This window comes from Hylobates moloch, unplaced genomic scaffold, assembly GCF_009828535.3.
Source record: "Hylobates moloch isolate HMO894 unplaced genomic scaffold, HMol_V3 SCAFFOLD_18, whole genome shotgun sequence".
Lineage (NCBI taxonomy): Eukaryota > Metazoa > Chordata > Mammalia > Primates > Hylobatidae > Hylobates > Hylobates moloch.
Genome location: NW_026652293.1, coordinates 65925203 through 65938581, shown reverse-complemented (window position 1 = coordinate 65938581; position 13379 = coordinate 65925203). Strand labels below are relative to the sequence as shown.

At 39.3% G+C, this 13379-nt stretch overlaps 1 protein-coding gene across 1 annotated transcript in view; it reads right to left on the bottom strand.

The window, feature by feature from the left end:
* The window catches only part of MAP3K21 (mitogen-activated protein kinase kinase kinase 21), a 57952-nt gene that overhangs the window by 39275 nt on the left and 5298 nt on the right, over positions 1 to 13379 (bottom strand). The gene's annotated exons all lie outside the window — the stretch shown is intronic.

The window sequence follows — 13379 nt, the reverse complement described above, 5'->3', positions numbered from 1 at the left end:
ACCTAAGTACAGAATGTTTTCTACTGAAGTGGAGAATATTGAAATTAGATGATATATTACCATAGCTCATTATTATCAAACATTATCTTACACTAAATTTGCAAAGTGCTTATAGATTCTTTAACTGATAAAGATAATGCAGGAGATATAATTGCTTTACTAGAGCTCAAAATATAGCAAAAAGTAAACACAGCAGTCATCCAGTTGCTGGTTTTCCCAATGCCAGCCTCCTGCCAATGTAGAGGATGCACAAGGTGAACTCCCCGGAGTGAAGCTGATGCCAGCATCTGTCCCTGAGCTCTTGTGTAGCTCTACAGCTACAACAAATGTGCTTTTATTATTATTATTATTATTATTATTATTATTATTATTATTATTATTATAATACTTTAAGTTGTAAGGTACATGAGCACAACGTGCAGGTTTGATACATAGGTATACATGTGCCAAGTTGGTTTGCTGCACCCATTAACTCATCATTTACATTAGGTATTTCTCCTAATGCTATCCCTCCCCCTGCCCCCCACTCCATGACAGGCCCCCCTTTGTGATGTTCTCCACCCTGTGTCCAAATGTTCTCATTGTTCAATTCACTATGAGTGAGAATATGCAGTGTTTGGTTTTCTGTCCTTGCGATAGTTTGCTCAGAACGATGGTTTCCAGCTTCATCCATGTCCCTGCAAAAGACATGAACTCATCATTTTTTATGGCTGCATAGTATTCCATGGTGTATATGTACCACACTTTCTTAATCCAGTCTATCATTGATGGACATTTGGGTTGGTTCCAAGTTGTTGCTATTGTGAATAGTACTGCAATAAACATATGTGTGCATGTGTCTTTATCATTGCATTATTTATAATCCTTTGGGTATATACCCAGAAATGGGATTGCTGGGTCAAATGGTATTTCTAGTTCTAGATCCTTGAGGAATCGCCACACTGTCTTCCACAATGGTTGAACTAGTTTACACTCCCACCAACAGTGTAAAAGCATTCCTATTTCTCCACATCCTCTCCAGCATCTGTTGTTTCCTGACTTTTTAATGGTCGCCCTTCTAACTGGTGTGAGATGGTATCTCATTGTGGTTTTGATTTGCATCTCTCTGATGACCAGTGATGATGAGCATTTTTTCATGCGTCTGTTGGCTGCATAAATGTCTTCTTTTGAGAAGTGTCTGTTCATATACTTTGCCCACTTTTTGATGGGGTTATTCGTTTTTTTCTTGTAAATTTGTTTAAGTTCTTTGTAGATTCTGGATATTAGCCCTTTGTCAGATGGGTAGACTGCAAAAATGTTCTCCCATTCTGTAGGTTGCCTTTTCACTCTGATGGTAGTTTCTTTTGCTGTGCAGAAGCTCTTTAGTTTAATTAGATCCCATTTGTCAATTTTGGCTTTTGTTGCCATTGCTTTTGGTGTTTTAGACATGAAGTCCTTGCCCATGCTTATGTCCTGAATGGTATTGCCTAGGTTTTCTTCTAGGGTTTTTATGGTTTTAGGTCTAACATTTAAGTATTTAATCCATCTTGAATTAATTTTTGTATAAGGTGTAAGGAAGGGATCCAGTTTCAGCTTTCTACATATGGCTAGCCAGTTTTCCCAGCACCATTTATTAAATAGGGAATCCTTTCCTCATTTCTCGTTTTTGTTAGATTTGTCAAAGATCAGATGGTTGTAGATGTGTGGTGTTATTTCTGAGGCCTCTGTTCTGTTCCATTGGTCTATCTCTCTGTTTTGGTACCAGTACCATGCCGTTTTGGTTACTGTAGGCTGGTAGTATAGTTTGAAGAGAGGTAGGGTGATGCCTCCAGTTTTGTTCTTTTTGCTTAGGATTGTCTTGGCAATGTGGGCTCTTTTTTGGTTCCATATGAACTTTAAAGTAGTTTTTTCCAGTTCTGTGAAGAAAGTCCTTGGTAGCTTGATGGGGATGGCATTGAATCTATAAATTACCTTGGGCAGTATGGCCATTTTCACTATATTGATTCTTCGTATCCATGAGCATTTCATTCACTCCTCACCTGCGCCCTCCTACCTGGCCCTTCCCAGCACCTTCAGCTCCTCTCCCTTTGGCTGATCTGCCTCTGCCTAGAACCATGCAGAAATGTTCCCTGGGTTGTCCACGAGGCTCTAATGCAGCTGGAGGCTGCCACCCTCTCCTCTAGCTAATCCCTTCCATAGAAAGAGGAGAGGGTATCTGGTTTGCAGAACATAATCATAAAGAGGGTCATTTTTTTTCAAATGTTAGTTTTAGTAAAAACTAACACTTCTGAGTATATTCTACTTGTCAGGTGAGGTTGTAGGTATTTTAATTACATAACCCATACGACAATGCTATAGGTAGATACTATTGTCTCCACTTTATACATGAAGACACTGAGGAACAGAGATGTTCAGTAATTTGTCCAGGGTCACAGAGCTAAGGAGCAGTGAAGCTCAAGCAGTCTGACTCCAGAGCCTATGGTCCTAACCACTATCTACTCATTTAGTTGACAGCTTTTACTAATTTTTCACAAAATCTTTATTTATCCTTTGGAAATCTCTCTCTACTCAGGTGTCCATTCTCTTCCCTTTTGATTTCCTGCCATTGGTCAATTATTAACTGATCTAAATAGAGGCAGTGTAGAGTGGTGAGGAACTGCATGCAGTCTAGGGCCAGCCTGCCTGGTTTAGATCCCATGTGCTTCTGCTTCCTTGCCTGTCTTGTGAATTACGATAGTACCTACATCATAAGATTGTAGGGAGGAGTAAATGAATACATGTAAAGTGCTCAGAACAGTGGCTGAGACATGGTAAGCACTGAATTTCACACACACACACTTTTATCAGTGGGTTTGAAAGTGTTTTTAGCAAGTCTTCAAAATCGAGTTCATGAACTTCAGGAAATCCTGCCTCTTTTTCAAGGCTTGAGATTTCACAATAGATATGCATTTTGATTGTATTGTATTGTCAAACATTTACAATATCAGGCAGTCATAGGAGCTAATGCAATTGGAGGGAACCCAATTGGAGGAAACCAACACTAGGTTTAAATGTGGAGGGTTATTTGAGTAGGGGCTTATTAGGTAAGTAATAGATACTGAATAAATACTGTTGTGTTACAACTTTTTTCCCCGTGTCATCTTGCAACTGAAATTTAGAGAGCAAGAACCATCTGTTCTATTCTTATTTCTGTTATAGATACGAAGAATCTGATTTAGGATGGCTATATGCCCATGGTTATACAGTGGCTAAACAGTAAGGCCAACATGCTACCATTCCTACTCTTAATGCTATACTACATAGGGAGGGATGGAGAAAAGGAGGGTGAGAGAGGCAGGGAGGAGGGAAATCAGAGACCCACTTCCATTTGAAATAAACTTTCACTCTTCCTATCCATCTATACTGTCCCAATTTTCAAGGACCAGCTTCCTTAGAAAAACCCCCTAAGCATTCCACAAAATTGTGAACAATTTTATCTTCCCTATCATTTGTTACTCACATATGACATTATTTTGTCAGTTATCTTTTTACCTAAGACTTCTCTACCAAAGTTACATACAAGCTACTTTAATCTCAGGAAATGTATTTTATAGCATTCTGTGAATCCTCCATATCGCCTAACATAGTTCCTTGTACATCACAATGTTCAATGGAATATCTTTTGTTAATGATACTTATCACCAATTCAAATAATAAGAATATTGCCCACCATTTACCAACCCTCCGCTATGCAGAGTTGTTTCATTTGTTAATATTTCATTTGATTGTGACACTAGTCTACCAGGCAGGAATATAATCTCCAGCTCAGAGCCTAGAAATGTTATCCAAGATCAAAGGGCTGAAACAGAGCTGGAGTTCATCCCCAGCCCTTTTCTGTGCTGCTCAGAAGCTATTGGTTATAAGAAGAGGGCAAAGCAACCAGAAATCTCATTCTGTGAGATTAATTTCTGAATGTTCCATCCACATCAGCTAAAGGCATATTTATTTCTCAGTCCTTATTCCCTATGAATATAAAGAAAAATAAATACCTACAGAAAAAGAGATTTAGATCCCCAATCCTTTAAACCCTACGTACTTAAACCACAGGAAGCTGAAACAACAACAACAACAAAATACAGGGGAATTAATTAGCTTTTTTTCATCAGCTGCATTATATTTTCCTTCTAGAAATACCATTAATTTCACCTTTAAACAATAATTGTTCCTATCACCAAGACCCCAAATTAATGATCAAAATGGCTTGCAGTTCTATAAAACTTTATTTCTCAAAGTACTTTTATACACATTGTCTCCTCATTCTTACAAACCTCCAGACAGGCAGACGTGAGAAAGGACTGATGAAAATAGGCCTCAAAACACTTCCTTGCCTCCTTATTCACACCCCAGACCCCAAGTAAGGGCTGGCAGCCCTTGCTATGCAAAGGTCAAAGAAAGGCTGCTCTAAATAATAAAAACAGAGTCAAAAGTGAGAACTAAAAACCAAACACTAACAAACTTCATTCCCAAATAAACGGATGGCAGCGTATGATATTAGCAGACTTGGTTCTGACAGTTTCAGAACACCAGTCCCCATTCCCCAGGTCCAGAGTTTCCACAGGAGCCAGGCACCTCCACACTGTGGGCTCACAGAAAACAAGTTCAAATCACACTCCAAATGTCAACCCTTTAGGGTTCCATGAAAGGCCCATTGTTTTGGATTCCATCTCAGAGGTGTTCAGCAGAATTCCTGGAATTCCATATCTTTTGGACAATGTGACTGAAACCAAAAATAGCCCATCTCACAACAGGTAATATAATGGGGCACACTGCCAGGTTTCAGCCTAAAGACACATGGTTGGCAGCCAACTTCCGCTTCCTGTCATTTACACAGGAAGAACCACAGTGCACTAGCTGGTCACCACTGATTTTAATGTACAAACCAGGCAAACTAACCTTTTTGGCCACAGAAATGGTAAATTCTTGTGAGTATCCTAGCAACAACTGTTTGAGCACCCTTTCCTGTGACTTCAGTAAAGACTTTCGATCCTCGTTAGCCCCATTCTTTAACAATTGGCCTCTACAACCTTGTACTTAGCCTACTTATTCAACCATGAGGCACAGAATTTTTTCAGCTCCTTTGAAATTTCACATTGGTATTTTCAGAATTATAGTATATAATGTATATTTTTTAAAAAAGCAATTACTATGTACATCATGTTCTCAACATTGATGGGATCACTGTGTCCAAATTCCATTTAATGAGTCAAATGAGTTTCGATTAATCTTTAACTGGAAATGTATTATCCAAAAAAAGTCATAAGCAAGAAAACAAGTTGAGAAAAGCAATAATGTGAAAGAATATATTAACAAAAAACTTCATGAAACTTTATAAATTTCAACTTTGAGGACAATCCACAATTTATATGGAATGAATGATAACTTTCTAAATTTATCATATAGCACAGAATGTTTCTCATATTTTTTTCCACCCATTCCCTAGTAGCAACAGTTCCCCTTCACCCCTAGCACCATCTGCCTCCCCCCTTCCCCTGACTCCCACCCCGGACACATACCCCACTCACTATCCATCCTAGGGAGTAAAGCCCACACTTTCATTTTGGCCTCCGTCCCTTCTCAATCTCATTCTAAATGATCTTTCCAGCTCTCTTTTGTACTCTCCCAAATGAACCCTATATTCTAACAATTCCGTGTGCCATTTCTAAAATCTACAGCGTTGCCTTTTTCTGTCTCCCCACTACCCTGTGCCTCCTTACAGAATGGGATGCCTTCCTCTTCCGCCCTCTATAAAACTCACACTTCCTACTGGACCTCCCACTCAATCAGGGCACCAGCACTGAGCTCTTAGTCCAGGCCTCCATGGCATTAACTGTGAAGCCACTTACAAGCCCACTGGCCTTTGGAATCTCAACACTTCCTGCTCCAATATTAGATGAGTCTATAAGCAACATCTCCCCATTGCCTTTTGCCTAACCTCAGCTACTTCTCTGCATTCTAATACGCTTAGACTGTACCTTGCCCATTACACTTAAATCCTGCCTTATCTTCCTTATTACAATCTCATCTTATTAAATTGTAAGCAGCTTGAGGATAGAACTTGTGCCTAGTTAATCTTTTTTTAATACTGCACAGCAACTGGCATTTTAACAGGCTTAAGTGTTTGCTGAATGAATGAGGAAATTAATAATCAATACTCTTAGAGGAAGAATGAATATGAAGAAGATGAACTATTATAAGCTTTTTCTTTCATGTTAAGTCAGCTGCTAATTACAGAAAATCGATTCACCTCTATACTCCTAAAAATGTATTAGGATCCTGGACATTAAGAAATGAAGACTCTTGGCCAGATGCGGTGCCTCAAGCCTGTAATCCCAGCACTTTGGGAGGCTAAGGCAGGAGGATCACTTGAGCCCAGGAGTTCAAGACCAATCTGGGCAATACAGTGAGAACTAACCCCTACAAAAGAACTTAAAAATTGGCTGGGCGTCATGGTACTCGCCTATATAGTCCCAGCTATTTGGGAGGCTGAGGTAGGATTATGACTTGAGCCCAGGAGGTTAAGGCTGTCCTGGGCTGTGATAGCACTGCTGCACTCCAGCCTGGACAACAGAGCACGAATCTGTCTCAAAAAAAAAAAAAAAAAAAAAAGCAGAAGAAGAAAGAAGAAGAAGGAGAAGGAGAAGGGGGAGAAGGGGGAGAAAAGGAAGAAGAGGAAGAAGAAGAGGGAGAGGAAGAAGAAGAAGAAGAGGAAGAGGAAGAAGAAGAAGAAGAAGAAGAAGGAGGAGGAGGAGGAGGAGGAGGAGGAGGAGGAGGAGGAGAGGAAGAAGAAGAAGAGGAAGAAGGAGAAGAAATGATTGTTTTAAAAATAATTGGCCGGGCGCGGTGGCTCAAGCCTGTAATCCCAGCACTTTGGGAGGCCGAGGCGGGTGGATCACGAGGTCAGGAGATCGAGACCATCCTGGCTAACACGGTGAAACCCCGTCTCTACTAAAAAATACAAAAAAATTAGCCAGGCGTGTTGGTGGGCGCCTGTGGTCCCAGCTACTCGGGAGGCTGAGGCAGAATGGCGTGAATCCAGGAGGTGGAGGTTGCGGTGAGCCGAGATCGCGCCACCGCACTCCAGCCTGGGGGACAGAGAAAGACTCCGTCTCAAAAAAAAAAAAAAAAAAAAAAAAAAAATAATTGTGGCAAAACAGTTATTTGAATATTGATCTATCAGTGGCATTTGATACGGCTGATCATTCTTCCCTGAAATACTTTCTTCACTGGTCTCCACACTCCTGATTTTCCCCTTTACTTCTAGCTATTCCTGGGTCCTCCCTGTCTCCCTGACCTCTAAAGACTGGAGACTACGAGGACTCAGTCCGTGGACCTCTGTCTAGTTTTTTCTTATTTACACTCACTCCCTAGATAATCTCAGCCAATCTCAGGGCTTTACATACCTTCTCATGCTGATGACTCTCACATTCATATTTCCAACCTGGTTCCCCTTCATCAAATTTCAAAACTGCTGCCAGTATACTCCTGTTAATATGTAAATCAGACCACAGCTCTCCTCTGTTCAAAACCCTCATGTGTCGTAGTAAAAGTCAAAGACCCTGTAGGGCCCCCAAGACTGCATGGTCTGAAGGATCCCTGCTTCTCCCTCATGTCCTGCTGTTCTGCCCACCTTCACTTTTCTCCCAGCACACTGGCCTCTTGTTTTAGAAATCTCGCAATTTCTGTTCCCTGTAACAAGCATGTTCTTTCCCAGATGACCCACTTCCTCACCTGCTTAGATACTGCTGAAAATCCATCTTTTCTGCAAGACGTTGCTTAGACACACAATCTTTGACTGCTCACCTCAACGTTTCCATCCTCCTTTGCAACTTTAGCTTTTATACTAAGCACTTACCACTCTCCAAGATACTACATATTATTTATTTTGCTTAATGTCTGTCTCACTCACTAGAATACAAGATCCTTAAGGGAGGAATTTGTGTCTGCTTTGTTCACTACGCAATACCAAGCGCCTAGGAGAGTTCCGCACATAATAGATGACCAACAAGTAACTGTTGTATAAACGAAAGAGCTAGCATCCCAAATACAAGAAGACAGGCTTCCGTAAAGAAAAAACAGATGTGATAAGCTAAAACAGAACTTCACATTGCTCATCTACTGAAATAAAATCCATCTTTCATGGGACAAGCCTTTTCATGGACATGTAGTATACTCAGTTTTAATGAGAAAATCACTTACATTTCATTGCATGTAAAATCTAGCTCTAAATTTCTATCATGTTAGTATTTTAATAGTCAAGGTACATAATAAAGCATACTGAGGCAGAAATCTTTCATAATATTCTACATTAATATATTAGTAAGAACATAACATATTTAATACAACCAGATGCATTATTTGCAGAAAATCTGAAACAAAATAAACCACTTAAAATCACGTGAAGCCAAATCTTCAGAAGTAATAATTCAAACATCCTATATGCCATCAAGATACTTCCCGAAATGGAATGTGATTTGCTCTTTTTCCAATAGCTTAAAAAATGCACAAACTAGTAATGAACCGTGGCAGTGAAACAGTTACAAGAGCAATTTAATACTTTATGCCTCCACCTTGGCCCAACTTATCAACCCAAGTCACAAGCAGGCCTGCCAAAGTGTACAGATCTCAGCGCACCTGCAGGGAACAAGGCTCAGAACTGTTTCCTCATACTGCAGGCTGCCTGGAATCACCCAAGTTAGCCAAACTAAAAAGACCCTCACCTCCAATGAAGATGAACAAATACCTGATTAAGTGACACCTGATTTTGCAGAAAGAATAAAAATAATAATGTTATTAGGCTGTAAAGAGTTGTAGAAAATGTTTAGGTATCAATGAGTTCACACACACACAACATTAGGAAATATTTAAAGCACAAATATTTTAAATGTGAAACACTCTGAAGTGTTTCTAAGTAAAATATTAAAATGAATATAGTCAACAGCTTGCATTTAAATTTTGTCTTACAGTTTACTAAATTCTTTGACATATATGAGGAATTGGCAAACTAGAGCCCACAGACTAAATCCAGCACAATGCCTCTTTTGTAAATAAAGTTTTATTGGAACACTGCCACATTCATTTGTTTACATATTGTCAAGGATTTTTTGGCTACAACAGCAGAATTACATAGTTGCAAACAGAGACCATATGGGCTGCAAAACCAAAAAGATTTACTATCTGCCCCTATACAGGAGAAACTTGCCGACCCCAGACATACACTATGTCACTTAATCCTCACTTCACCCTATTCAGAAAGCTAGTGGAGTCAGACAGAGCTCAAACCTACTACCACAAATAACACCATTTGTCCTCCAATGTGAAAGGAACAAATGCTCTGAGATGTTCCTTTTCCCAGAGTCATACGACAGAATACATCAGGCATACTGTCACCTGGCTCCTGCTATGACTTACCATACATTTATCAGCAGACAGTTACTTGATTTGGATATAGTCTGTAGCCATGGAAGAATTTCTGTATCAACCCAGATAACATATAAGAAGGAATCCATAAACCTGGTCCTCAGAACCATAGCTTTCAAACTTTGCTCTATATCTATATTTGCTGAATCATCTGGAATCTTCAAAGAAAAATTATTGTTTCATCATAAAGTAAGAGATTAATGAATGCATATGGGTTAAATCTATGTTAAAGCAAACTAGTGAAATGTTAATGGTAGAATCTAGGCAGTGGGATTATAAGTGAAATAATTTTTGTAAGTGAATAATTTTAAGGGATTTTTATTTATTTATTTATTTATTTATTTATTTATTTATTTATTTATTTGACAGCATCTGGCTCTGTTACCCAGGCTGGAGTGCAGTGGCACGATTTCAGCTCACTACAACCTCCACCTCCTTGGTTCAAGCAATTCTCCTGCCTCAGCCTCCCAAGTAGCTGAGATTACAGGCACCTACCACCACGTCCAGCTGATTTCTGTATTTTTAGTAGAGACAGGGTTTCACCATGTTGGCCAGGCTGATCTTGAACTCCTGACCTCAAGTGATCCACCCACCTCAGCCTCCCAAAGTACTGGAATTACAGGTGTGAGCCACCATAACCAGCCTTAAGTAAAATTTTAATTTTCACTTAAAACTATTTCAGTTCTATATATTGCAAGATTTTCCAAATAAAATATTAGGGAAAAAATGCATTGCTTATTCCTAAGGTTCACTGAAGCAGAATATCCAAAAATGAGGCAGAACATGTTATTTTTAAAAAGTTCTCAGGGAGATTCTGAAGCCACAATAGGTGTGGGAACTACTGCTAAAGAGTGTCATTCTGGATCAACAGAACTAATCATTTAGCCTAGAGGCTCTCAAAGTATAGTCTAGGGATCCCTGGGGTTCCCTAAGATGGCAGAAGCAGATATGAACATCCATCTGTCTTCTGTCAAAGTCTGGCATTAAAGTGAACTCCACAAGTGCAAAGAAATGCCACCATCCTCATTAAATTTGTTTTGGAAAATATGGGGGTTTTCCCATTTCAAATGCTATGTTAAGATGTAATGGAGTCTATTGTTATATTCATATTATTAAACATTTTTAAAATGTATCATTTTAAATTTCTAATATGATGAATATCAATTGCTATAAACCAAAGCTCTTTGGGAGTCCTGAAAGCAAATATTTGAGAACTGTTAATCCAGGCAATATACGGAGACAAGAAAACACAAGTTCCAGGATCAGAGGTCCCAGACTTAATTCTTAGCACTCCCCTCTGATGGGCTGAATGACTTTGATCAAGTCAATTAATCATTGAGTTCAGTTTTTTTTTTACCTGTAAATTGGGGATAATTAGAGTGCCACCTCAAAAGGTTGTAGTGACAAATAAATGAGGATAAATTGTGAGTAGTGCGCAGCATCTAATATGCCCTAAATAAATGTTAAAAACTTATCTTGTTACTATTAGGTTGGTGTACAAGTAATTGTGGTTTTTGCAATTATTAATACTATTATTTAGTTAAAAGCACTCAACATGAAGCAATATTTGGAGAAGATGAATTTTAAAAACTAAATTCACACTGCCTAGGGGTCAACTGTACAATTAAGTTTCAGGCTCCAAAATAAAGCCATCACAGCTCTCCCAGGTCCCCCACAAAACTTTCTGTCCGTTAAAATTCCTTCATTGGGGTGCTTCTACTTTTCGGGAGCCCTGGATTACCTCAGACGGTTTGGGGAGCCTCAGAGGGTTTGGGGACAGTCATTAACATTTGGAGTTAAGATCATCAGCCTGACACAGTAAAGCTAGAGAATATTTTCCAATTTTGGAGGTAGTTAGAAATGTAACAAACCTGCACATTGTGCACATGTACCCTAGAACTTAAAGTATAATAAAAAAAAAAGAAAGAAATCAGAGAGAAAATGTGGTCTAAATTAATTCAGTAAACAAATTGTGATGCTAAAAACTAGGCTTGGATTGTAAATGATAAACAATGTGGTCAAACCAGTGTCTAAGTAAATTATTTTAGTTTTTATTATTGCCATTCTGACAATCTATGATAGTACAGTCACAAAGCAATGACCCCAAGCTTATGTTTCTCTCTCTGTAAATGTGTTTTCTCAAAGCAGATCATGCTACACTACTCCTCAAAAACCATCAATGGCTCTCCCTTGCCTCTTAAATAGTCCACACATCTTAGCATGGCATCCATGGCACTCACTGCCTGACCCATGCTAAATGCCTGTTTCCTTCCCGAAAAAAAACCCCTTTCTCCACTTTTCATTCTAGTTACACCTAACTACTCATTGTTCCCTGAAAAAGCCATATGTTTTTATGCCAGTATTTACCTAATTGCCTTTAATGGGTTAAGAAACATTAAACAGATTTTCCCTACAGGACTTCTGACAAATCTCCCAAGAAACAAATACAGTATCAGAAATCAAGACAATCAGTCTCAATGAAGTTATATAACTTGCTCAAGGTCACACAGCTAGTAAATGAGGACACTGATATTCAAATCCAGATCTGACTGACTTTAAAGGCAATGCTAGATAGAGCCAGAGGCGCTGGCTCTTACATGTAATACCAGCACTTTGGAAGGCCGAGGAAGAAGGATGATGGCTTGAGTCCAGGAGTTTCAGACCAGCCTGGGCTACACAGCAAGACCTTGTATTACAAAAAAAAAAAAAAAAAAAAGGCCGAGCACGGTGGCTCATGCCTGTAATCCCAGTACTTTGGGAGGCTGAGGTGGGTGGATCACGAGGTCAGGAGATCGAGACCATCCTGGCTAACACCGTGAAACCCCGTTTCTATTAAAAATACAAAAAAAATTAGCTGGGTGTGGTGGCGGGCACCTGTAGTCCCAGCTACTCAGGAGGCTGAGGCAGGAGAATGGCGTGAACCCGGGAGGCGGAGCTTGCAGTGAGCCAAGATCGTGCCACTGTACTCCAGCCTGGGGACAGCGAGACTCCGTCTCAAAAAAAAAAAAAAAAAAAAAAGCCAATGCTCTTTCCCTTAGCTGCACTATTCTGGTAGGTTTAGCACCTAAATGCCAGTGTGAGAAAGCAGGGCTTACAAATGACCTGCTTAAATGGGTAGAGCAGATAAATACTTTCCTCTGTCTCCTTTACCCTGCTTTGATATACTTGATAATGATTACAAAACTGATCAAATACAGATACTTTGCATAATTCAGAACTAACTAGCTATACCGCTCACAACTAGAAAAAATAAGACATTGCCTATTCTTTTTTTAATTTTAATATTTGTAGTCCAGGGTCTCACCATGTTCCCCAAGTTGGTCTCAAACTCCTGGGCTCAAGCGATCCTCCCATCTTGGCCTCCCAAAGTGCCAGGATGACAGATAGGTAGGAGCCACTACACCTGGCCAGCTACTTACTTTTTAATACGCATGCGTGAAAATGATGGGGGAAGATGTGGTGACTCTTTTGTGATTGCTATTCTTCTAAAAGTCTAACCTTTCACTAACTTTGTTTCAAAAGCAGATGTAGATCTCAGTTACCATTGGGACATCTGGACTGACTTCTCTGTGTCTCCTGGAACAGGAAGCAGCTATAGCATGAAGCTACGTGTCCTGAATATAAGAACAGAAGAGAGAAGGGGACTTATGTCTTATAACTGATAATAGTGAAATTAGTAGCTTCCCCAAATCACTCTGATGAGCTATTTAAAAATCTTATTTGGAGATTACATTTTCCATAATTTTCTCAGATAGTTCTTTTATTTACACAGTACTAATGAAAAAAGCTAAAACAAAATTTATATTCCTTTTGCAGTTTGTCATAGTGAGAGCTCCAAATGGCATTTCATAATAAATACAACTGTTGTAGATGTAGTTGCAGTTGTAAATAATACTGTAGATAGATAATAATTATTCCCAAAAGACTAAAAAAAATTGGGATAA